General features: G+C 40.0%; 1 pseudogene; it reads right to left on the bottom strand.

Annotated features, from left to right (window-relative positions):
- On the bottom strand, positions 1–21,569 carry LOC138717378 (spermatogenesis-associated protein 7 homolog; annotated as a pseudogene).
- Positions 21,570–26,326: the final 4,757 nt, after the last annotated feature.

Genomic DNA, 26,326 nt, shown 5'->3' with positions numbered 1-26,326 from the left:
TCATGTTGCAGGAATGCTGGTGTCCTTTTGCCATGCACCCTTACAGCTGATGGAAGGGTCTAGTTGGTTTGTGATGTTCGGCTCTTTCTCAGGCTTTGAACTAATGTTCTCCTTTTTACCTAATAATGAAAGGAAAACAAAAATGGAAATATGTTTGACTGCTGCTTTTCTGGATAATTATTAATGGCTAATATTTGACCTCATCTCTCATACGTCAGAATAAAAAATATTCCCAGGTCATATCCTGCCCTGATTTCTTGTAGCCCTCTCACCTGCAGAGATGCTCAGTTTCTCAAGCCTTAAGCACAGGAATAGCACAAATTGGCAAGCCTGAGACAGCCCTGTGCTTCCTGAGGATCAGTCGGAAGAGTCTGCCAGTCCAGTAATGAATAGTGGGAGGGAAGGATGGAGCTGAAAAAGGAAACATGTTATCACTATCCAGCTTACTGGTTTTGTTGATCTGCCCTACAATTGATGCAAATTAATATACTTTAAATAGAGGAAGAAAAAAACCAGCTGGGACAGAGGTAGATGTAAACCTATCTAGTCTCATGTGTGTGTATTATACAATAGCCCCGTAAGGCCTTGAAGGTGATGACAGAGGAAAATGTAACACACATCTAATGGGAATGTTCTTTGTACTACACATTGCAAATGAGTTCCTTTTAGATGGGGAAACATAGCTGAATGACGTCAACACTCTGTACAGTTGGGAAAGTAGTGTCGCTCCATAGCCCAGTGCCACCTCTGTGGTGAGGACACTCCAAATTTTTCCCAGAACTTGTTTCAGCTGCCTGATCCTTGTTCCTGCTGTTTGAAATTTTAGATGTCTACCCCTTGAAATGACTCCATCTCCCTCTGCTTTTGCCACCTTGCTACCTTAACCTTCAGAGCCACAAATTACAATAAGGCTGCTGGTAATTTTCTGTAGAAAAAAAGTAACTGAAAACAGCTCTAACTTTTTACAGATGTTGACAACTGAATACATGGTGGACTACTGTGAAAGCAGATTGCAATAGCATTATTCAAAAGTAATGCTGTGGATTTACTTAAAATATGGACAGGAGATAGGCATATCTCCTCTGCACTATGTGTTCTCTGACACACTTACAGACACATCCAAGCACTTATTTAGAGCAGAGTTCAAAAGCTGTATGGAACTTCGAAAAACAGGTTATAGCTATAAAATAGCTAAATCTGCTTAGCTTTTGACATTGTTTCATTTGCCTTCTTGGGAGCTTTTTTTAGCAGCAGATAAATCATGATCACTATTCACAATTCAACTGTTGATGTACTTTAGTGAACACACTGCTGACTGATGGGTGCATAGAAAAACCAGCCACTTTCTGTATTTTGCTTTTCTGCTACTGTGCTTTATAAATTAAACAGATGAAAGCTTAATGAGAATCTGCTCTCAGTACTGCATAGTGTTTCAGGGCTTCTTTATTTGGAAGGCCTGCTGAGTATCACATGAAACACAGCTTAACTTCATCTGATATTGTGAAGGAGGATTGTCTTTTTCACGAAGTCTGTGTATCCACATCAGATCACTGCTTATTTTTAGAAGCAAAACAGGGAAGTGGGAAATTATTAATGGTGTTTGGAGACCACTTTGATTTTTTCACTGTAGAGAAAATCTTCTGTATTCCTTTCACCCCAAAATAATCTGGTTTTAATACTACTTTTGATTTTTAAGTACGTGTGTGGCTTTTGTAATTTTATGGCACTCAGTGCTTGAAGGTTTGATTTTCCTCAGGAGCATAGTTTAAATCCATTTTAATTAACTTAGGTTCAGATCATGGAGGCTAAGAGTAGTAATTGAGATGACTGACACCTCACCCTTTTGGATTTTTTTTCATATCAATTTCTTGTGAGAAATTACAAAAAGAAAGAATCTGGCTTGTGATTTCCAGATCTTCTACTTGCTTAACTCCTTGTTTAAGCTGATTAGCTTCTCCTTTACCTCTATTATATTTTTAAGTGCTTGGTGACTGGCTCCTGATTCTATCTTCAGATCAACAAATGTTTTGCTGAGACAGGCTGTTACTTGTGGAAATATTGACTTATATCAAAGAATCTAAATAACAAGCTCTTGTTAACTGCTTTTAACCTTAAATAGTGTTTTTAGTATGAATGGGAAGGGTACCATATGATGAGTGTCTCAGTCCCCTTTGCTGGATTCTTTGACACAGCAGCATGCTGCCTATGTTGTAAGCATCATTTTAATGCACTAACATAACATGGAAAAAATGGAAGTTTGGTGACTAACTGCAGGAAGGGAACATAGCCTTCAAAGTTCTGCCAGAGCTTCCAAAATGTGGATAGGTTCATGGGTAGAGTTCACACTGTGTTTGGCTACAGTTCAGAACTAAAAGGCAGGCAGACTAAAGGTCTTGTCTTTGCTCTGATGCTGACACTTCGATAAAACACACAACCTGTCATAGGGCTGGTGCTGGAAGAACCATATCCGATGCCACGTGAATGGGCAAAGGGTTGCACAGGTCTAAAAAAGGATGCTGAGGACAGAGCAAACTTAATGAAAATTTCTTCCCCACTCCTGTCTTGTTCTGTATCTCTTCACCAGCAGAGGAAAGTGTAGGATTACAATCATTTTAATGACAAATCTCCTGGTTTCAGCTACCAGAGTTGCTATTTCTGTATTGCTGCCTAGGGTACATGGTAAAAATGTTGATGGGAATTTAAGCAATTGCTGGCTTGCTGTAGCAGGCAGGAGGCTTCCACAAATTCACATCATCCCTGTTACACACTGGAGATACTTCTAAAAATTCAGTAAAGCAGCTATGATTATTATTCTCCTTGCCTCTCAGTTGGCCGGTACTATACACATTGTTCCTGTCAAACACCTTATTTTGTCAGATGCCAGAAAGCAGCATTCTCTTTTCAAATTGCTGGTTTGATTTTTCACGGTACTTGATTGCTTTAAAATGTGCTTTCTACATCCATTTTCCTCAATACTTAATTAACTGGAGAAAAAGGCTGAGCTGAGGTTTCAGTTGAGTAGGTGTTTCATTTTTGTCCTTACTATCTCATTCATTTATTTCCTCTAGCTCACACAAGTAGTCTCAGAGATTTTATCTTTCATTTGCAAGAAATTTTGCAGTTCAGATTAGCCCTCTCATACCTAAATGCCCCTGGAAAATGTATTCCGTGCTGGGAAGAAACACAGAGGCTAGACTGCAGAAGAGGTGGTGAAAAGCAATCCAATATCAAATCAAAATTGCAGTGAGTGTAGGTAGGCAAAACACAGCTGACTGAGAAAGCTGTTAAACCGGCCATGGCAAAAAACCACATGCCTGAAATAGTGCTGCAGTAACAGCATGACAGTTCGGTTATTCAGGTGTCCCAATAGATTACAGGAACATTCTTGTAACTGCAGTGAAGAGTTTAGTTTTAGCATTGCAAATGCAGTACCTGTTTACACTAAGTACTACAAAAGTTAGTAGCAAGTACTGCTTTACAATATTGCCACCATTACAGCAGTAGCAATGCTTGAGCAACATCTAGGGTAATTCCATGCCTAGACAGGAATATCTTCAGGCATCTACAGTGCAGATAACTGCTTGAAAGCTCTTGGCTCTCACTTTTATCCCCCTTCTCTTGGTGTGATCTGTTCTGCCATTAATGCCTATGAGAAGGTAAGAGCCTGCGTGCAGTAAGCTATCAATGAGCACCAACTCCCTGGAACACATGGCATGAGGTAGCAGCAAATTTAACTTTTCTGTATAAGAATAACGTGGAACACTGCTACTAAATCATGGGCTGATTTAGTAGTCTAAGGTTCAGCCTACCACACGCACAGGTTCTTCAGATGTAAGACAACTTTTTCGAAGTTGTAGAACCCATTGGAGAAAAATTTTTTTAATGTTTTCCTGTGACCCATGAATTTTTTTTATTTCTGCTTACAAAGAGCCAAGACCATTTACACTAAATAATTCAGTGATCCAGTACAATCCTAATGGTAGAAAACAAACCAGTGATGAAATATGTAGTCTGCAGTTTGAATTTCTGACAGTTGGGTGAACCTTTTGACTGCTTACTATCTGAAGAAATAGATTCTGGTTGGCAGATGACTGCTGAGTAGACTGAGGACACCTGACCGATGCAGTTTGACTTTATCAAGACAGAAAAGTATCAATCTAATAGTAAGAATGAATCAAGAGGAAAATGGATTATGGATTAATCAATTAGGATTACTAGAGCATCCCCATGGAATTTTGCTTAATTAAGTGATGACAATCTTGATGGTCTTTCTTTGTTCTGTGGAAGACAACCCATGGGTGTTCATAACACAAAATGAAGTCTAGAAGATGCCACGCAGAAAGGAAAAGAATATATAGAGTTAGCAGCTGTTCCATAGATTCTGAGAAACACACTGGGAAAATTTTAAGACTTGAGTTCAATTTGAAGGTCATTACAATGGGCATTCAATCTTAAGCACTTTAATGGAAAATTTGTTCTTCTCATTGTAACATGTTAAGGATGATGGATAATCCACTCTCTGTGAGCTAGAAACACAGAATGTCCAGTACTTTAAAAGGAATCACTTTTCTAGCTCAACAGACTGGTGTTCAGAAAAAAATTCAAACTCCTTGTGACAGAGATCCAATGGATTTCTGTGTGAACATGCTTCGCTAAACTGACAAATGAGATTTGCAGTCTTCAGTGTCAAGTGATTTATTTTCTTGTGAGACATTTATGGCCTAATAGGTATTAAGAAATGCCCAAGAAAAGTGGAAAGAGCAACTTTAAAGCATCCTCCATGGCTCTGACGTGATTCTTTTAATAATTTCTGACCTAAAAGTTTCTAAAAGTTATTAAAAGCTATCCAAAAAGCTTTGTAAATACTCTAAGGTAATTTTATATTTTCTGTGTTCTGTTATGATGAGTTGACTGTTAAAGTGAACCTTCAACAAAAGGGAAAAATCGAGTATGGTGATCAAGACTATGGAAGGCTGAGGATGGAGAGAGCTTTTGACCAGACATACATAGTGCTGGCCCAGAAGATTCAATCCTGTTTTCTAACTATGTGAATGTCACCTTTTTCTCTCTTTCTCCCTTTAGGTCTTGCTGACATATAATTAAAGCATGGTCTGAGTTGGACTTGCTTTCAGTGGCTAAAGTAATGAAAGCTGCCAGCTACTCAGGTGTGAAGATTCTATTGTATGCATGTCCTGTGGTTGTGAGACGGATTGTATTTAGTGATACTCATCTGTTCATATTTTCCAATTGTCTCCATGTACGGAGCCCTGGTTTACACAGACAGGCACCTGTGTTTTTAAAGAAAGTGTTATTTGCCACTGTACACACATAGTTGAATATGCATATGAAACGGAAAGAGCTGAAGCAGCATTTCAGTATACTCACCTATGCAGTATATACTTCCGGAGCAGGCAGTGGAATGAGAATGTCTAGTTGAAACTTCAGTAGAAAATTAAGAAATTGAAATAAAGCTATTCACACTGACATTCCTAAAAATATTAGCCATGTCGCATTGCCAAAATAGAAGATTCCTACATCAAGTCCCATGCAGAAGAGAACTTGTTTCACAGGACATTTCCCCTTCTGCCTACAACGGGGCCACTGCGTCAGTACTGGTTAGGAAGAAAGTTTCCACACACTAGAGAACTGACATTTTCCATTGTGAGAAGAGTAAACTTGGGTCCTATAATCATTCCGGAGCAATCATTTTCATTTTTACTGGTTTACTTGTAAAACTTTCCCATGAACAATATCTAATTATGGTACATTACAAAAATGTGTATTTAAATGGCAACAATGCACAGTGCTGAAAGGGACTGTTGGTAAATTGCTTATTCATTTTGATTATTAAGCCAGTAATTATTGCTTTAGCATCCTAAAACATACTCATGTACTGATATATCTCCTCCTAAGGCAATCCCATGAGATGTGATGAGCTAAGTAGAAAGAATATGGCACTTGAAGAAGGGAAGGGCAAAGAACATGTAGGAGATTGTGCCAGGGATTAAGTGGAGATTGCTTTCTCTCATGTCTGCTTCAGTGTGACTCAGGACACTGCTGGGGCGTGGTACATAAAAATGGATTTTTTTTGCCTTAGAAATTTAAAAAGAGACCTTTCCACTACTGGTTATGAAAGACCCTGTGACGCTTCCTGTCAGGTCTTATCACTGAGACTGTAGCCGCACAGTAATCAAAGTAACTATAATTCTATTCAGTTGAGTAAAACAACCTTTCAGCTTCTACACCACTGAGGTGTTCAGCTGCCTTTGCTCTTCCGTGTTCTTGTCCTGAAATGTTTGTCAACACTGCTGGATGCCATTTATCAGCCGTCTTCCACCTCCCACTTACCTGAGTTAAATCTTTTCATGTCTTTACACTGTATTTTTTTTTCTTTTGAGAACAAACATTTTACGATCCTCCTAAAAGCAAAGGCATAAACCAAGTGTAAGGTATTACTTTGTGTCTTCAGGAGCTTCTGGCTTTATATGATAAAATTCCAGGAAATAAATTACTTGAACAATTTGCTCACTGGAAGATAGATGGGCACTGGATCCTGCACCCCTGTAGATGCTGTTAGTTTCCCATCAATTTCCTGAAATGATGCACTTACAGCCACTGAAATGGGTCTGTTTTAAGACTAGAATGACATCTTTTCCACTCTCCTGGATTCTAAGGGCTACTCTTTTACATGTCCCCCATAGCAAGAACTAGCATTTTTTCCTTTTTAAGGAAATATTTTTTTCATGGAATTGATGGCTTCTTGAATTGTATCTGAGTATGGGTCAGGTTTTGAGACCACTATCTTGCAAGCTGAAATGTGTCACCCTTGCAATTCTAAAGGTATAAAACTGCCTGATGTTGTTTTTTAGCAAGTAGCTAGATAAAAAAAACCCAAAGCTTTTACAAGCTTTCCTGAGTGGAGAAAATTTAATTACTGCACAAAATGGGGGAAGCTGTTCACAGAGTGAAAATTTGTTAGAAAAACTTTCAATTTTTTTAATAAATATGCTAGAAAAAAATTGAAGTTCCAAAACATAAAGGAATGTTTGACTGTCCAGTTTGGGCAGGTGAAAAGCACCGTCAGCTGGAGATTTCTAAGCAGAACACAGAATACAGTCTGCAGAGGTGATAAAACAGTACGAACAGAAGAAATAAATCTTGGTAGGAGGGGTGGTGCATGCTTTCTCCTGGGCATGCTATTTGAAAGTGCAAAGAAACTTGCTCCTCAGACATACCTTGATGAACTGAATTGAATATACTTTACATCAATAACTATGCCATGTAGGTACACAGAGAAGAACATCAAGACAGAAGGTGCTAGTCATTTTAAAAGACTCTTGTCTTTGAAGCACTGTCCTTTCCTCCATATGTATTTTCCTATATTCTTTCTTCACTCTCTCCTTAACTGCTATGCAATTACTGTGGGGTTTTTTTTTCCTAACAGAATTAAGCAATTAATTGCTTTCTTTTATTCCTCAGTCCCCATGTAACATCCCATTGAGCGCATACTCTTCTTCCTGGAAAAGTAGTGCTACTGTCTTCCCAAAGCTAGGGAAGAGGTTACAGTTACTGCAGTTGTGAGTTCCCTGGTGGGTGGTGGGGATTGCTTGGCTGATGCAGGGCCAAAAATGGACAGTGGGTCAAGCAATGCAGCTGGATGAATTTAAGTATCCTCACAATGCATGAACTTGCAGTATGGAATTCCTGTCCATCCACAAGCCAATTCACTTTTAAAAGTCTCAAAGTGATTCAGCTTCTACTACTTCTCTTGTGGGAACTGTGCCTGTTCTAATAAATGTCATTGCCCATAAACTTCTCTTGATGTAGGTTGTGCTTACACTTCTCATTTAATCTTTCCAAAGAATAATTCCTTTCCCTGTGCATGCCACCTCCCTCTAACATATAGAGGCAGTTTTGTCTTTTTCCTTTCTTTGTTGCATGACTAAACATGCAAACATATGATTTTAAAAAAAATGCTTTAAATCTGTTCTCTGCCAATTAATTTTATTCACTTTTTCTGACTTTCTTCAAACTCTTCAGTCAGATTTTTTTTTTTTTTTTTCAGAAGAAAACTCTAAGCTTAAGCTCTACTCATGTACAGAACAATACATTGCTAGGTATCAAACATGTCACAAAAAAATATATTCAAAATCCACTACTGCTTACAAAGTCATCCTTCTGGAAGTAGGAATCAAATACCTTCCATCTCCTATTAAAGGATTCTCAGCATTATCTCTAAGGCACTCAGAGCCTTGCAGGAGTTGACCTTAGAAATATGATCAGTACCCTCTACACAGATGTAAACTAAATATTCTTTTAAATTAAGGTTCTGTTGATGGTTATTTCAGCTTAGATCATTCCTCAAACACTCTTGCCACCCACTGATTATTGCTCAGACCAGCATCTAAACAGATACAAAAACGCCATACCTCTTTTAATTGTGTAATCATTCAAAAGACAAAATACCCTTCTGTGTTCTAAATTATTTTTTAATTTCTTCAATTGTCATTTATTTATCAAGCATATGCATAATCCCCACAGGCCCAGTGCTGAAGAAAGTACAATTCTAAGTTGCAGCATTTCAAATTTGCAGAAACAAATACGCAAAGGTAACCCCTTTAAAAGCCACACTATGCTACTTCCTCAGAACTGCTCCCACCTGAATCTGCTGCAGCAATATGAACTTTAGAATCAGAAGTCTTCTGGATCATCAGACCAAACAAAACGTTTTCTTGTATAAAGGCCCTTAAGTCAGATCTAGAGGATCTGCAAGCATCAGATCCCTCTCAAGGCTAGAATTAACAGCCTTACTCCCTTACTCCCTGCAGGACATGGGATAAGTGTAGGACAAAAGAGCCCCATAACCCAAGTCCTGTGTACTGGGCAGGGACCCTCCAAGAAGGAGCTGGCAGGCAATACAAGTAGAAGACTGGCTAAACTCTTGCATTTTCTGTAGACCTCAGAGTTCCACTCCAGGCCCTTAGGAATGTGTTTTTCTTTCCCTTTTTTTTTTATATATAGAAACTGTAAAGAAGAGAGAATTAAAGAATTTATACTTGACAGTTGTTGGGAAGAAGGAAAACTTAGCACAATAAGCTGAGATTGCAACACTCATTTAAAAGTCACTAAGTGCTTCCCATTTTGCTCCTTGTATCTAACCTAGAAGAATTAGTTCAAAAGCCCAACTGAGTCATCTGCTTATGAGGTGTGGTGTTGGATTTGAGTCTCCCCAGTCTGGGGAAGGCAAAGGTGCTTTAGGTCATCCTAGATAAAATGCCAGACTTACAGAGGAGAGAAACAGGACAGTGGCCATGTATTTCTGCCTGGCGTTTCCTGTTGTCTCTCCACTGGCTGCTTCCCCCCAGCATCCCTTTTCAGATAACCATTTTGAGGTGTATAATTCTTAGCATGCACTACATGGGGATCCTTAGTGTTGAACTTAAGAGTTTTGAATTCTGCTCTGTTGTCCAAACTCCTAAAAGCAACCTATTAAAAACCAAGGTCTTCTTACCAGATGTAGTCATAGCCTACAGTTTATTTTGCCAGTCTACTCCAGAAAACAGCTTTCAGAGCAAAAAAAATTGCAGCAACAAATATTCTGCATAAACAGGTTTTATGAAATAAAAGCCATTATGCATGCTATACCATATTATCTGTCCTTTAGAAATCTTATTAGACTAATACACAAAACTGTAGAGAATAATGTCTCATTATCAGTCCTCCATGGAAAACACCCTTCTGCTGCTTTTATAGAAGTAGTTTCTCCTCACTGTGTATTAAAATTACATAGCAGTCAATCTGCCATAAATTGTTGCTCAGCATTGATGTAAAACATTTCTACTGGAGATGACAGAGTATTTAATAATAGATGGTTTTTGCTCACCTCATCAAGGTTATGCCTCTTGCTTTTAATGTGCATTTGAAATACATCTTCAAATGCCCTTAAAAAAAAGGGTAAAAAGGAACACCTGTGCAAAAAAAAACCTGTTCAAAGGCCACAAACTTCCAAATGAAAAATAACACTCAATCTTTCAGATCACTTTAAATACATTTTAACATTTCACTCTTGCTCCATCCCCTCCCTATCTGCATCATATCTGTAAATTAATTTAAAAGATAAAATCTTAAATATTTTAAGGCTGTTGAATCTTCTTATTCCAACTGTATGCAGTTTGGCAGGAACTCTGATGGGGACAGTCTTTCATGTACATAAATCCAGTTTCTTCTTCCAGATTTAGTATGAGTATTGGTGCTTTCCATTGCAATGTAGCAGTCCCCCTCTGTTATTACCGTCAAGTACTGTCCCACAAAATTAACTAGGTGAAACTGCAGCGGGTGCTAGAAAGTACCGCAGTAGCTTCCTAGATTCATTTATAGCTGTAGTTCCTTTGTCTGAGATACTGCATTACTCAAAGGACTTTTAAACTGCCTCTAGACAGCACTTTTTTAGACCTCCAAAGGAAGTTTACAAGATCTCTTTGTTCTTAGGCCTCCTTTTTATTAACTTTAAAGGGAAAGACTGAAGGTTGAACTTCCATGGTCATAGTTTTGTTAACTATGTGTTCCCACACATAGTAGGAAAGGATGAAATGTCTTAAGAAAGTGCTCTCAATGCTTTTCTTGATGCCTATGACCAGCTGCAAACAAAAGACGCGTTCATGGTGATGCACATCAGTAAAAATAAAGACCTAACTGACTAGGGAAACTAGGCCTTTAGATTTATCAATCATACAACAGTTAAATCTATCTCAGTGTTTGCATTTTCAAACAATCATAAACCCCAAAAATGTCTGCAATGAGATGGAGGGCTCAGCAGAGCTGTTTTGATTGAATGCTATATATTTGAACTGGGAGGGCATTTATGATTTTATCTGTAGAGAAACTGGTCTAAATAAATCAACATCTAAAAATATGCAGCAGGTTAGCTGAGGCCATGAGTTGCGTATGTTTTAGTCTGTCACAAAATCTATTTAGAAATTCAACTTCTGATTTAAAATGAAAGGCCACTATTGATTATTCATTTTTATTCTGTAGAGAAATTAAGTTTTGTTATTAGACACTACCCAAGAGAACAGTGAATGACTTTTCATGTATTTTTAGTAACCTTTATTTTTGCGGAAAGAGTGCACATTGACTAAACAACCCCCATTGAAAGACAACAGGGAGGTCCCATCACCCTATAAGCCTGAGCACAGACGCGTTGGTGCTCCACAGCATTCCAAGTTGGACTTAACGTGAAGCACAGACGATACAGCATGCAGGTACAAGTTTGTGCTCTCTTGTTTGGTTTTCACTGTCTATAGAGAAAAAAATTATTTTCTGAAGCATACTAATCCTGCTGTTAATATGAGGGCTGCCACAATAGCTTTCTGAGCAAAGTATTGTGCAAGCACGATACTTAGCAACCTTTTCAATATGTGATAAGCGAGTATTTTTCAAGTCTATGACTTTTCCTTCCAATGTAACCAGAAAATTCACTTCTAATTTGGGCCTTGAGGTTTGTCTGAAAACTGCTGTACCTAGAAGGAAGAAATAGAACTCTTACCTTTAACTGACTTTGAACTCTTCAGAAGGATGGTTGGCAAAGTCTCATGGGAGACAGTACTTAAGGGCAAGGGAGCCCAGGAGGGCTGGGAGCTCTTCAGAAAGGGAATCCTAGCAGCTCAGGAGAAAGCCAACCCCATGTTCTGGAAAAAAAGCCGGCAGGGGAGAAAACCAGCTTGGTTGAACAGAGAGATCTTCAGTGATATCTAGAAGAAGAGAAACGTTTATGGGCTCTGGAAGAGGGGACAGACCTCTTGGGTGGACTACAGGAGGGAAGTGAGATTGTGTAGAGAAAAAGTCAGAAGGGCTAAGGCTCAACTAGAAATCAGATTGGCAAAGTCTGTGAAAGATAACAAAAAATCTTTCTATAAATATATAAATAATAAAAGGAGGACTAGGGAGACCATACAGTCCCTATTGGATGCAGAAGGAACAACAGTGACAGGGCATGAGGAAAAGGCTGAGGTACTTAACGCCTTCTTTGCCTCAGTCTTTAATTGTAAAGAAAGTTGTTCCATCTGTGTACAAACCCAGGAGCTAGAGGAGCAAAATGAGGCTCCCGTGATCCAAGAGGAGGTGGTCAGAGCCTTGCTAGCCCAGCTAGACACCCACAAGTCTATCGGGCTGGATGGGATTCATCCAAGGTTATTGAAGGAGCTGGCGGATGTGCTGGCCAAACCCCTTTCCATCATCTTCCAACAGTCCTGGAAGACTGGGGAAGTTCCACTGGACTGGAGGTTGGCTGATGTTGTGCCCATCTACAAGAAGGGTCGCAGGGAGGACCCAGGAAACTGCAGGCCTGTCAGTCTGACCTCAGTGCCAGGGAAAGTCATGGAGCAGTTGATCTTGAGTGCTATCATGAAGCACATGCAAGAGAACCGGGTGATCAGGCCCAGTCAACACGAGTTCACAAAAGGCAGGTCTTGCCAAACTAACCTGATCACCTTCTATGACAAAGTGACTCGGCTGCTGGATGAGGGAAAGGCTGTGGATGTGGTCTTCCTGGACTTCAGTAAAGCCTTTGACAGAGTTTCTCACAGCATTCTGCTTGAGAAACTGTCAGCCTCTGGCCTGGACAGGCGCACACTCTCCTGGGTGGAAAACTGGTTGGATGGCCGGGCCCAGAGAGTGGTGGGAAATGGTGTTAAATCCAGCTGGAGGCCAGTTACAAGTGGGGTTCCCCAGGGCTCAGTGCTGGGTCCAGCCCTGTTCAGTGTCTTTATCAATGTCCTGGATGAAGGCATCGAGTGCACCCTTAGCAAGTTTGCAGAAGACACTAAGCTGGGTGGAAGTGTTGATCTGCTGGAGGGTAGGGAGGCTCTGCAAAGGGATCTGAACAGGCTGGACCGCTGGGCAGAGTCCAATGGCATGAGGTTTAACAAGGCCAAATGCTGGGTCCTGCACTTGGGGCACAACAACCCTATGCAGTGCTACAGACTAGGAGAAGTCTGTCTAGAAAGCTGCCTGGAGGAGAGGGACCTGGGGGTGTTGGTTGACAGCCGACTGAACATGAGCCAGCAGTGTGCCCAGGTGGCCAAGAAGGCCAATGACATCTTGGCTTGTATCAGAAATGGTGTGACCAGCAAGTCCAGGGAGGTTATTCTCCCTCTGTACTCGACACTGGTGAGACCGCTCCTGGAATCCTGTGTTCAGTTCTGGGCCCCTCACCACAAGAAGGATGTTGAGGCTTTGGAGCGAGTCCAGAGAAGAGCAACAAAGCTGGTGAAGGGGCTGGAGAACAAGTCTTACGAGGAGCGGCTGAGGGAACTGGGGTTGTTTAGCCTGGAGAAGAGGAGGCTGAGGGGAGACCTCATTGATGTCTATAACTACCTGAAAGGAGGTTGTAGAGAGGAGGGATCAGGCCTCTTCTCCCAAGGGACAGGGGACAGGACAAGAGGGAATGGCCTCAAGCTCTGCCAGGGGAGATTTAGGCTGGACATTAGGAAAAAATTCTTCACAGAAAGGGTCACTGGGTACTGGAACAGGCTGCCCAGGGAGATGGTTGAGTCACCTTCCCTGGAGGTGTTTAAGGCACGGGTGGACGAGGTGCTAAGGGGCATGGTTTAGTGTTTGGAAGGAATGGTTGGACTCGATGATCCGGTGGGTCTCTTCCAACCTGGTTATTCTATGATTCTATGATTCTATGACTGCTCAGAAAACAAACCAACCACTTGTGTTAATAACTGGTAAGAAAAATATTTAAAAGAGCCTTAGAGGTTTTAACTGAAATTCTCTAGATTAAAATGAAAATATCTTGGTTTGATGTCAGACTGATTTTGATTGATTTCAGGGGATTAGCACCTCTCCATCATCAAAGCACAGCATTTGATAGCGACTGAAATCTGAAACAATGGGATTAAACCTTCTACCAAATGAAGAGTTTATCCCATATAAGATGCATGCCAGGAAATGGCACAGAAAAGGAGCACACAACGTTGTCACTTCTAGCAGACCTACAAACAGACCTGTGGTTTATCACAGCTCTCTAGATATTAAAAATGTGATAGATTTCTTTTATAAATGGGATTATGAGGTGGTGTGTGTATGTGTGGATTACACAATATTGCATACAAAACATGAAACCAGAAAAGGATGATGCAGTTAGACACCAGCAACACTGGGTGCATTTGGCACCCAGTGGAGGATCATTAATTTGACAGCCCATACATACCGATGAAAACAATTATTACATTTATTTATTTTGCTCTTATACAAAGAAGGAACAACTCTAAATACAAAATCTTTTATTGTGATGCACTTTGCTAAGGAGACTCGTTGTACATTCATGGCTTACTAGCTCAGGATTGACTGGGAACTGCAATGAGACTGTAGTAACAATAAAGTCTATCACTGTACCATGTAAAGGAATGAGCTTCAGAATAGGGTCAGAGAACAGTTTTCTGTGTTTCCACAGGAAGTCACAGGGAAATACAAGGTTGGCTAAAAATATTTTCTGTTCAGCTGCTCAGTTTAAATTGTCACTCCCACAATGTGCAGTCACAAAAGTATTCATCAAAAACTGATTTCACGTTTCACTTTAATTTCATTAAACCCACCACTTCTTCACACTGATTGAATAATTGGTCAGAATTTTGTTACTCAAAGGAATAAATAAGATATGAAAAGCACTTACTCTTTGTGATAACAACTTCTAATCAAAATATCATTTGTGAGATCCTGAAGAAAACAAAGATAATCTATACAAATACAGAAGCTGCCAGCATCTTTAATATACACTGAATACAAATAAGGTTTATAATATCATCCAAAGGCTCAGCTGTTTTAGAGTAATTAAAGTAATTCAAATAAAGAATTTCGCCAACATATTGAAGAATGGTGAATCTATTTAGTGGTCTGCATTTTTTCATTATCCAGGTTTATACTTTTTTAAATGACTGATTTTCACAGCTCTGTTGGTTAGCTCCCTAATAACTTGAACCCATTAATTTAATCCATTAATTTCATTAATCAAGAATATCTATGCCTCTCATGAATAATGAGTTGAAAAAAAAGTTCTGTCATAAAAAGTGCAGGTACCAAAAGACAAATTCTTAACAATTTTGTTTATTTATATTTACTTATTCTTAACATATATATTTGCATACAGTAAGATGTAACACTCCAACTTTTTGGTCCCACGCTTCCCAAGCAAGACGCTGAATTCTGTATCCCTAAAGGAATCTTCTGCCCACCACATATACCCATTTGTAATCAGCTCTTTGTGTCGTGTTTTCAATTTTCCACCAGATTCCTACTGTAATATTTTGATTGGAATCTTAGAAACAGTTAAATGGGACAAACAAATATTTAACTTACTTTTCATTGGGTTGTGATCCTGGGGAAAGTGGCATTTCAGAATCAGGAATCCATAATTCATAGTCCTGCTGCAGACAAGAGGAAATGTAGATTTTTTTTTAATTACCTTTGTATTCACATTATATATTTCCATCCTGAGCACCACGGGGAAATGATCTGATTTCATAACATATCAAAATCACAACAGCATCCTACCGAAGTGTCTTAAGTGTCAATGACTCATATAAATAAAGAAAAAGTATTATTATTAGGTAGGTTTGTGTGGTCAGAAATGGAAACAACCTTGTGTAACCTGAGAAAAATCATGCAAACTCTATAAAGGCAATCAGAAGTCCTGACAAAACAGAAAATATTTGCAGATATCATTCAAATAAGACAGTTTTTTCTTTAAAAGGATGCGCAAAGTGCATTTGTATCTTTAAAAGAAGACTTAGAAAACCAGACTTATATTGAAATTATATTTTGTTGTGTATTGTCAAATGGGAATAGAAGCTTCTCCTTGTAAAGGTGTGAAATGAAGGTTTTGGTGTTTGGAACAAGGTATGGAATAGTCTCAGCTAGGATAGGGTTAGCACTAATCATGCCTGCGTTACCCTGGCAGAGCTATATAGAAATTCAACACTGTTTTTGTGAAGTAAAGAGTAGGCCAAAGAATCTTACATAACTTCTATATCATGCATGGCTTTGGCTACTATTAAGTATGCCTTATTTTTAAGAGCACTGAAATTTACTAAATTAATCCCTCACTCATTTTAAAAATCCTGATGACTAATGAAGCGCAACTTACAGGTGAAGTCTTGTATGGCATACTACAGTACTGACTGTAGGCTGAATGATTAGCTTTTTGCCTGGATGTTTATGGGCTCCAAGTTATTATTTGGAAGAAGTGAAAGGCTGTAACTCAATTAAAAGCTGAAATGACTGCTTAGAATGCTAAGGGTGCAGCATGATGTCAGTCAAGTAAGAAAAAGTTCTGCTTTCAAAAGAATGGATTTGTGTTGGAATACATAGTTTTTGTCATCACATAATGCCTCTTTTGTGTTTCTCAGAGAGTCTAGTTACTTTAGTTGTTCCTGTTTCATTCATAGAAGCTTGTTGACCCTTCCTAGCCACACATGTTATATTTATGAAATCCCATTTTAGTGACTTCTCACAAGATGATTTAATTTTTGGGTTTGCTTCTAACATATATTCACCAAAGCCAGTAATTCCATTATTCTGGTTTGAGCTAAAGTAGAATCAGTTTTCAAACTTCAGATAAGCCTCCTCTGAGTAACTTAATTTCCTGACTGTTAGGTGCATGTTTTTCAGACAGTGTTTCACTCTAGGAGTGATAACATGGGCATTGGTATGCAGAAAGGCCATTTCTGATACTTATTCCTATAGAAACCAAAGCCATCCTTGAGCTGGTGGAATGCCTAAGTGAAAGAGGCAAAAAAAGGTCGCATCTGCAGGGAGGAGTGGACAGGACAGCTGACCCAAAATTAACGAGCTCTGTATAAAACTGAGGGATCACAAGGGTCAGTCTCTCTTCTTTGATGGCTGATGTCCAGTTAGGACCTCATCTGTCTTTTTGTCCTGACCCTGGATCTTTGCATTCCTAAATCCGATTCCTGAGTCCATCGCCCTTCCGAGACCTTTCCCCATACCTGCTCTGCAGCATCTGTGGTGACATAGTCTTTGAGGGTGGGGGAGGGGAGAAGGAGTTGATTTTATATATTTGTATATATTTTATTGTTTTTTGGTTAATAGTATTTTCCTTATTATTATTCTTGTTTCATTAAAGCTGCTTTAGTTTTAGATTCCAACCCACAAGTCTTTTTTTCTCATTTCCCTGGTGGGAGGGGTCGGGGAGAGCAGGAATTGAGATCACAACTGCTCACATTTTGCTACCAATCAAGCTGGGCTGGGGCTAAACCATGGTAGTTTTCCATCTCATATCCGTACAATGTGGACAACTTTTGTGTATGAACAGTGGGCTCCATTCTTTTCCTTCATAACAAATCAAGTACATCAATCTCAACTAGCTGCAGTGAAATGTGACCTGATTGTGGTCCCACATGTGCATCCTCCAAAAATCTGAAAGATTAAAAGCACAGTGTCAAAATGGTTATACTTAAAATGTGTTCGAACGGAAAACTACTGAACTTTTAGCACTGAGTAAGTATCCGTGCAACTTTCTTTTCATTATTGACATCTGCTGATTTAAATGATGGTCTGCCAGGGGAGAAACTCTTTTTTTTGGGGAGGATCATAATACCTGTGTTTTATAAGAAAAGATTTGTGTAATGTCTTTGAGATTTGAGGGGTAAAATGCTGCTTTTCTTTGAAGTAAATTGCACGTTCATCAAGGAGGTCCCCAGAGCGTATTTTCATTAAAGAGTTTTGAAATACCTTCTTCCTGTTGCAGCTGCATAAATGTATATGAGACTGCAAAAGTGGAGAAGCTGATGATCTCTTTATATTAGATTTTTGAATGGGAGTCTGAGACAAACCATTCTAAGCAATGCTTAGGATAGTCTTTCTTGCAGGAGAAGCTGGCATCAGAGTCCTTGAAGTGAGCTTCTGAAAAATACAGGTGGGCCTGCTCTTTCTTTGTTCTAGAACAGTTGTTCTGACCAGATGTCAAATATAGGTGATTATTTTCCCAACAATGACCATCTCATCTGTAAGTTAAAGAATAAAATAACTGACAGAAAAATTGCAAAAACATTGCTGACTGTATCTCCTAGGAAGAATGTTAAGAAACTGTTTTCAAACTGTCTCAAATGGTCTAAAGGACTTGCTGAGTTTTAGGAACTACAGTTAGGAGTAAAGTCACCCTGCCACTGTGCTAGAGCTAGTTAACACGTAGCTTTTCTAATTTTTTTTTCTTTCCTTCTCTTTACAAGGCTGAGGTTGCTAATGACGAGTAGTGTTGGGAAATTACAGAAAATCCATTTTGCTTGCTGGGGCCCACAGAGGGAGAATAGAAGATTTTCTTCTTCCTTGGATGGCGTGCATCCTCATCTATGGAACTGATGCCTCAATGGCAATCTTACAGCCTTTCTTCAATGGCATCTTTCATTATCTTTCCTTGAATGCCCATATAGATGTGAGCATGACTCCATGTCATGAGCTCAGAGTCAAACAGAACACTGTTATCTTCATAAATACCACAGGTAGCCTATCATTTACTATTTATCTCAGTAGGAGCAAGATCCTACAAAACAAAAGAATACACGATTGAATTGGATGACATTCTTTATAAACAGCATGATGGGTAATCTAGTGGTAAGCTCAGTATAATTCTCAACAAATAGAAAGTTTTACAATCTAAATACAGTCTGCTGAGGAATTTTTGCCTCAGGGAGACTCCGGTCAATGGCAGAATGAAATGTTTTGCAAGACTATCTGTTGAGGTGAGGTCCATTTGCAGAATTTGGTGAAGATCAGACCTATTTACACTAGCATCAGTTTGCTGGTATATGGCAGAATATAGAGAGTTAGGATTAATTACTTTAGGGTCCTGTTTTTACTAGTAAATACCATTCTGAAGGTCAGAGGATACTGTAAAAAAAAAAAAAAAAGAAGTCGTTGCATTGCATTCAGTGGGAACACTAAAAAAATCACTGGGATTTATTTCTCTTGAAAATACTGTGCAGAAATCATCCTAATAATAATGCTGTCACACACATCAGCAAATTAATTCAATGAAGTCATTATTTCTTTTTTTTTTTTTTTTTCTGGGCACCCATGTAATACTTTAGTAAAAATTCTAATTCCATTTTTCCAAAGGAACAAACAGAACAAATAAGGGCTTTTGAGTGGCATGTGTACACTCATGTTCTCAGTGCAGCGACACATTTTAGACATGTGCTTGTTGTCATGACATGGGTACCTGCCATTGTAGGCCATGTGGGGATAGCAACAGTTAGATGAGAGGATAGATACCATTTGCCAAAACTGAGTCAAATATTATCTCAATTTGACTAGAATATAAAAAGCCACACTGAATAAGCCTGCACTTAACTGCTGTGGTACAGGCACTTCAGAGTACAGATAAGGGGAAACTGACCTCTTCCATGCGACTCAGTGACAGGTCCTACCTTGTCAGAATATCACATACCTTCTACTGGCTTGGAGAAACACTTCTGGAGTTGAGCAGTGAGGCAAGAAGACCATGTACAAAATCCTTCTTACATTTCTCAATGGCTTGAATTAATCTGTCTCTTTTCTGCTGATCCTTATCTGCACGTGTCAATATGTAAATACAACCATTTCCAGTTTAATCAATGGTCAAATCATAGAGCACACTTTTCATTCTTTTTTTTGCCAGTAAAGACTATTCTGATTACTCTTCTTAATACCAATGCCTCTTTGTAGTAGCCAAAGAGGAAAATCACTCTACTTTTTTACAGTTGGTTCTTGCTGTATCTGTACTCAGCACGCATCTGAATTTGAAATAAACACAACCCAGAACCCAGTTGCATCACTCACACAGTAAGTAATGAGCTGCTGGAGGACTAAGAGAGTATGACAACACTTTGTTCCCACCACCTTGACTGTTCTTTCCTCTGTCCTGGATAGGAGCTGAAAAAGTCAAAACAGAAGAAAAGCAGAGGCAATCAAGTAAGGGTTCAAGTCTATATACTAAAAGTTGAGTGATCAATATCGGGCTGCCACTGTGGTCTACACAGACTGAAAAGCCAAGAAAGTGCACTTTCTGTATTAGTCAAACTCAGGCTGAAGAGTAGTGCAACACTTCTGCTAGCACCCCATATACAAAAAGGATAGAAACTGACTTAGTCCTCAGGATCTTCTGCTCTCACTGGAAGTATACCAGTGAGAGTAGGCATAAGAATACTTATTCTCATAAAAAACATAATTATAATGTATTATAGTATATATTTATATGTATACATAAAATATTAAGGGTTATAAAGTAATAAGAAGAATACATAAGAATAAAAAGGGGATATGAGTTGCGCAAGACCACAGAATCATAGACTCATAGAATCACCAGGTTGGAAAAGACCCACCGGATCATCAAGTCCAACCATTCCTATCTGCCACTAAACCGTGCCTCATAGCACCTCATCCACCCGTCTTTTAAATACGTCCAGGGACGGTGAATCAACCACCTCCCTGGGCAGCCTGTTCCAGTGCCCAATGACCCTTTCTGTGAAAAATTTCTTTCTGATCTCTAGTCTGAACCACCCCTGGCACAGCTTGAGGCCATTCCTGCTTGTCCTGTCCCCTGTCACTTGGGAGAAGAGGCCAGCTCCCTCCTCTCTACAACCTCCTTTCAGGTAGTTGCAGGGAGCAATAAGGTCACCCCCCCCACCACCTTCTCTAGGCTAAACAACCCCAGTTCCCTCAGCCACTCCTCGTAAGACTTGTTCTCCAGCTTCTTCACTGGCTTCATCGCTCTTCTCTGGACTCACTCCAGAGCCTCAACATCCTTCTTGTGATGAGGGGCCCAGAACTGAACACAGTATTCAAGCAACAGTCTCACCAGTGCCAAGTACAGAGGGAGAATAACCTCCCCGGACCTGCTGGTCACGCCGTTTCCGATACAAGCCAAGATGCTGGCCACCTGGGCACACTGCTGGCTCATGTTCAGTCGGCTGTCAACCAACACCCCCAGGTCCTTCTCCTCCAGGCAGCTTTCTAGTCACTCTTCTCCTAGTCTGTAGCTCTGCATAGGGTTGTTGTGCCCCAAGTGCAGGACCCGGCACTTGGCCTTGTTAAACCTCATGCCATTGGTCTCAGCCCAGCGGTCCAGCCTGTTCAGATCCCTTTGCAGAGCCTCCCTACTCTCCAGCAGATCAACACTTCCATCCAGCTTAGTGTCTTCCAGACGCCAGTGTTTTCCGGGGTACATTTATAAATAATGCAAAGCCTCACAATTCTCCATCTTTTGTCAGAACCTTATTTTAGCAATGTAAACAAAATTTTCCAACCTGTTTACCTGCCATGTTCCTTCCAAGCATAGCTCAGAAAAGTGATATGAATTGTGTTGTGAAAAAAACCCACTTTCTCTTTCTAGATGGTGCTTAAAAAAACAGTAGCCCCAGCAGCTCTAGACGAAATTAAGGATTAACACACAAAATATTGGTTAAGTTGGGTCCCCTGAGGTCCCACAAGATACATATGGCTCTTTTGGGTTGAAAATGTTGCTCTGCCAGAATTTTCTTGCACTGTGGAGCTCTGGCACATGGCGACATGGTGGCGCATGCCAATACTGCTATGTAGGCCAGCAGAGAGACGTGCTTTACTCCTTCCTCTCTGGGTGCAGCTGTGGATGCTTCTCAAACAGGCAATTTGAAAGGGCTACGAAGGTTTCAGGTGGGTTGGTGAAATGAGACTCCTGGCTAGATGATATGATTGTGAATAATGGTGATATTACTGTAAACAATACTGATTTATTCCTGACAAAATATACAATTGGTTCTTGATTAGCCTAAGGCCCCCTTAAATCGCAACTGTAGCGATGTACTAGAATGTTTGTTCCCAATATGCTGCATTATTTTGCTAATAAGAAATAATTCCTTCTCCTCTGAACTGATGTAATTGCAGTGTGTCTCACTAATGATGTGAGAGAATAATGCTTGAAACCTGTTAAAGAAGCACTTATTGCAGATTTTCTTCTGAGCAGGAGATGCATCCACCTGAATTTAGTATCGAACATTTCTGAATCAGCAGAAGGGTTACAAGGTTTTAGTTACTCTTAAAGTAATGTTTATTTTGGAAAAGGAATAGCTGAGATTTTTTTTTAAACTCACTTAGATAATGCACTGAATGATTGGCTCCTCCAAAATTTATGCTTGTTCTTGTATGCAGCACAACATTTCTTGACGATTCTGTGGTAAGGTGGCCTCAAGGCTGTGGCCTCGTCATTGAGAAAACAAATTTCACTAGCAGCTAAAAGCAATATAGAGTCTCCTGAGGCATACAATCTGGCTTTCCAGTCGTATATGGACATGAGTTTGTAGCATCATCCTATTAAGAAAGACATGTTGACAATTCAAAATCCTATTTGGATGACTGGGAAGCAGGATTATACAACTCACTGGAACAAATAACAAAATGTACTTGCTCAGCTGCATTTGTGCAGAGATTAATACCTTCCCCTTTTATCTAGGTTTGTACAGTGCCAAATCAAAATATTCCTCAATTTTGATTAAAAACTTTGCATTCTGCAGCCATATGAAAAATGACAAGGCTTGCTGTAGCGTTTATGCAACAGCGCTGCCAGTCAGGATACCTGGCTTCTTTCATGGCAGTGCCAATGACTTGTTGTCAATCTCTGCTTTTCTGCATGAGCCATCTGTGTTTCTGCATGAGATGCTCTGTATTCAGGTGAGGCAGGACAACAACTGTCTGCCCAAGGCATGGCTGAGGACAAGAAAACAGAATGTTGCAGGTCAAAGAGCCACAGCTTTTAAACAGACTTGGTCTAGTATTTCGCTTATAGTTTTACTATAAATGTGGGTTGCATGCCACATAGCATTAAACCTGTTCAAATAAGTACTGTTCCACTGCATTTTAGTTTTATGAGTAGTGAGCAAAAGCTCCTGGGCCAGAACATCTCATAGCAACTCTCTTTTCCCTTCGCTAATAGATGCTGGGTTTCATTGCCCAGACTGCTGAATTTTCCATGTGCCTCAAGGGTCCTGCAGCACATCCTACTTTGCTGACACGTCTGCTAAGGGATTTATTTACCTCACCACCTTCTAGCCCTACACTCTCCAGTTTCTATTTCCTCACTACCATTTTTTCTCATTGATGCTTTTCCCTATGCTCCTTCTTATGATTCCAGGGCTGCAGACTCCCACCTGCTCCCAGTGCCCATTGGTTGCCAGTAAAGCTCCGAGTTGCTTCCTTTCTAAGCCTCTCCTCTCATACACTTCTCTTCCTAAAATGACTTTGCTCTGTGGTAACCTGGCATGCTCCCCAAATACGTGAATGAAGGGCCCAAAAGTGTAAGTTATTTTTAGGTATGTAAGTCATATTATTAGCTTTCACATGCTTTTTCTTGGGTGAAGGACCACATGTTCCCATGCTCCTTAAAGTTCTCTTTAAAGTAAGCTGTGAACATACCACACTGAGAAGCCTGTCCCACTGTTGTAGACTGCTCACCTGCAAGGACTGCATAAGGAGAAAAAGAGATCACCTGCCTTTTCAGCCTTTCTCCAATTACTTTTTATACGAGTACTAAGTACTGAGAGTACACTTGCCATAACCAAGCATGAAAAAGAAAATAACATGCAAAGTCTGTATCCTAAATGAAAAATGTTTGGCTCTTTTTCTTTTAGAAAAGCAAAAATTGACATCCCTTGTTTTCTGATCTTTTGTCCTAGCTGAAGTGTTGATGAACTGGCTCTTGTTTATGGTTAAAACCATAACTGGGAATAATTAATTGGAGGAGGTGTGGTGAAGATTTCACCTACAGAAGCATACCTTGATTCAGTGTGCCACTGGGATCCTCTTACAGGACATGACTGTCTTTATTTCTGCAACTGCTAGTATCTCTTGATTTCCTTTTTGCTGCCTCCTTGGGAACAGAATCATATAGTAGGGACAGTGCATCAGTTATTTAGGCAAATGTACTCAACAACCTTTCTGTTAAGCTAATTTATTTGCTAACTTACCATCCTTCTTGCTGTGGCAGGTATTAATTTAGCAGTGCTATCATATAATTTCACTGGTACTTATATTGGTATCTGGTACTTGTCAATGCAACAAAAGTAGAAAAAATAAAATGGATTTAGTTGAAATCTAGTCATTTTAAAAGCACGGGAATATTCAGATACTGTAGACCCCACTCTGTTTTCCTGGCAGTTCTTGTTGCTTTCCAGTTAATAAAACATCTTGTCTCTCCCTTCGTGCTGTGCGAAAAGCCTGTGTTCAAAATGAGTGGACACAAACTTAATTGACATACTAGAAGCAGTTTAACCGATAAAACTAAACCACTTTTTCTCTTCTTAAATCTGGCGCCTTTCAATTCTACTATCTTTATCTTAACTAGTAAGAAGTGCTGGCAAACACTTTAGACTGATTCCACAGTTACCTCCTAAAACAGAAGGTTATTTTCAGTCTAAGACAGAACATTATGGCCAAGTATGAACGTGGGATATAAAACCGGAACAGGCTTTCCTTAAGCTGTTTACCAGATGTTACAAAACTCAGTGATCATAGTTATAAATACAACCCTCACCTTGGCTCATGCCTTCACTTTTGGCTCACAGGGGAAGTTCTGGTTTAATGCCTACCAAGTGCATTAAATGAGTTGGCTGAGTTTAACTCCTGATGAGTTTTGAAACAGCAAGGAAGTTTTCAAAGGACTGTGGGGAAAAAAGAGCGAAAGTGGTGAATGATCTCCAGGCCTGACAGATTTATATCAGTACTAAGCATAATAACTGAATGGCAGCTGCAAGACTCAGTTAAAGTAAAATGTGTAAGCAATACCAATCAAAAAGTTAAAAAAAATCATTGTGCTAACTTGAAGGAGATACTGATTGTGATTGAATGAAATAAAGGTGTTGGTTTAAAAGACTTAGCTCCCTGGCTTTGTTCTGCATCACATTTTGACTAATAAATTAGAATGCTACAAAATCATGTGTTTACAAAATGGCTAACTGGCAGATCTGAAAATGTGATTAGAAGTGGTCTTTCTCATGCAAGGGTATTTGATAGATATATTATCAAAGTCTTTATTTTAGTTATATTCATGAGTTGGGGAACTCATGGTGTGGATTACTGCGACAAATTGCATCGCTCAGTGAGTTCAATGTAGGCAAGCAAATTTAGACAAGCACTACACTTTTCAGCATGGATAACAGAACGTCTCTGTTCAGAAAATGCAGGCTCTTAATTAAAGGATGTAAGTCTTATCTGGGAATGAGTGTCAATGAAAAAAATTCATACCTTCTCCTGGACAAACAGCTGCTCATGATTTCCCACAGGAACAGTGTAGCCAAAGCTAGTGTAATATCATTGCCTATTAAGAGTGGAAATCTCAGCTGTGAATACAGCAATCCTTTACTGCAGTTTCCTTTGACGGGTGGAAGACTGATGCTGGAATTACTTGTCTTACCCTAAAACTTCACTACTTAAGAAGTATTTATAAATTGGGAAGGATGCAGAGAATAAGAATGATGAAGTCTGGAAAACACTCTTCCTGGTGACTGATTTAAGGAGCTGAATTTATTGAACCTCATGAGGTTCGACAAAGCCAAGTGCAAGATCCTACACCTGGGCTGGGGCAACCCCTGTTTTCAGTACATGTTGGGGGAAGATGTGATTGAGAGCTGCCCTGCAGAGAAGGACTTGGAGATGCTGGTTGATGAGAAGCTTGACATGAGCTGGCAATGTGCGCTCGCAGCCCAGAAGGCCGACAGTATCCTGGGCTGCACCACAAGAAGCATGGCCAGCAGGTCAGGGGAGGTGATTCTGCCCCTCTATTCCACTCTTGTGAGACCTCATCTGGAGTATTGTGTCTAGTTCTGGAATCCTCAATGAAAGAAGGATATGGAACTGTTGGAACGGTTCCAGAAGAGGGCTACAAGGATGATCAGAGGGCTGGAGCACCTTCCATATGAGGATAGGCTGAGAGAGTTGGGGTTGTTTAGCCTGGAGAAGAGAAGGTTCCAAGGAGATCTTGTAGTGACCTTCCAGTACCTGAGAGGGGTCTACAAGAAAGCTGGAGAGGGACTATTCATAAAGGCTTGTGGTGATAAGACAAGGGGGAACAGATATAAGCTGGAGAGGGGCAGATTTAGGCTAGACGTTAGCAAGAATTTCTTCACGATGAGAGTGGTGAGACTGGCACAGGTTGCCCAGGGAAGTTGTGGATTCCCCATCCCTGGAGGTGTTTAAGGCCAGGTTGGATGGGGCCTTGGGAAACCTGATCTAGTGGGATGTCCCTGCCCATGGCAGGGGGGTTGGAACTAGATGATTTTTAAGGTCCCTTCCAATCCTA

Source organism: Phaenicophaeus curvirostris, chromosome 2 (assembly GCF_032191515.1).
Source record: "Phaenicophaeus curvirostris isolate KB17595 chromosome 2, BPBGC_Pcur_1.0, whole genome shotgun sequence".
Lineage (NCBI taxonomy): Eukaryota > Metazoa > Chordata > Aves > Cuculiformes > Cuculidae > Phaenicophaeus > Phaenicophaeus curvirostris.
The sequence above is the reverse complement of the archived record's forward strand: the minus strand, read 5'-3'. Positions and strand labels throughout refer to the sequence as shown.